Source organism: Callospermophilus lateralis, chromosome 3 (genome assembly GCF_048772815.1).
Source record: "Callospermophilus lateralis isolate mCalLat2 chromosome 3, mCalLat2.hap1, whole genome shotgun sequence".
In the NCBI taxonomy this organism is placed as follows: Eukaryota; Metazoa; Chordata; class Mammalia; order Rodentia; family Sciuridae; genus Callospermophilus; species Callospermophilus lateralis.
The window spans coordinates 42,605,677-42,606,381 of record NC_135307.1 but is presented as its reverse complement, the minus strand read 5'-3'; positions in this window follow the sequence as shown (position 1 = coordinate 42,606,381).

The following is a 705-nucleotide window of genomic DNA, read 5'->3' as shown; positions in this document are numbered from 1 at the left end:
TCAGCTGTGGGATATTGTGAACCAGCGCAAGGCCTGATTAGAGTATTTGAAAATTTAAGAATTAAAGAACACATGTGAACAATTGTTTGGGCATCACAGACGTTGTGTGTGGGTTGAGTTGCTTTGAAGTAGGCTGCCTCACATTCTTGAGAACGTTCATTACAGCGCTGCTTATGGTAGCAAACAATTGGAAACCACTTAAACGTTCACCAGTATGGGATAAATAAATACTTTATGGTACAGTAATACAGTGGAGCACTGAAATGACTAAAACTATATTTCCATCATATCAGGGTGAATGGATCTCAGAAATTTAAATTTAAAATTTAATTTCAAGCCCTTAAAAAATTTAAATTTAATTTGGAGGACTTGAAAAGAGAAGTTAGTTAATGAATAAACATGTCATAAACATTTACATGAAATTTAAAAGCAAAAAGTAGCATCTGTGCTTACTTTTATAAATAAAGGTTTAAAAACATTTGATAAGGACCAATGATACTGGTAATGAAGGAGGATAGAGAATGGGATCAGAGAGAGGTAAATAGACCTTAATGGCATTTGCAAAGTTTTATTTCCTTAAAAGATTTGGAGGGCTGGGGTTGTGGCTCAGCGGTAGAGTACTCGCCTAGCACGTGTGAAGCCCTGGGTTCGATCCTCAGCATAAGAATAAATAAAATAAAGGTATTGTGTCCAACTACAACTAAA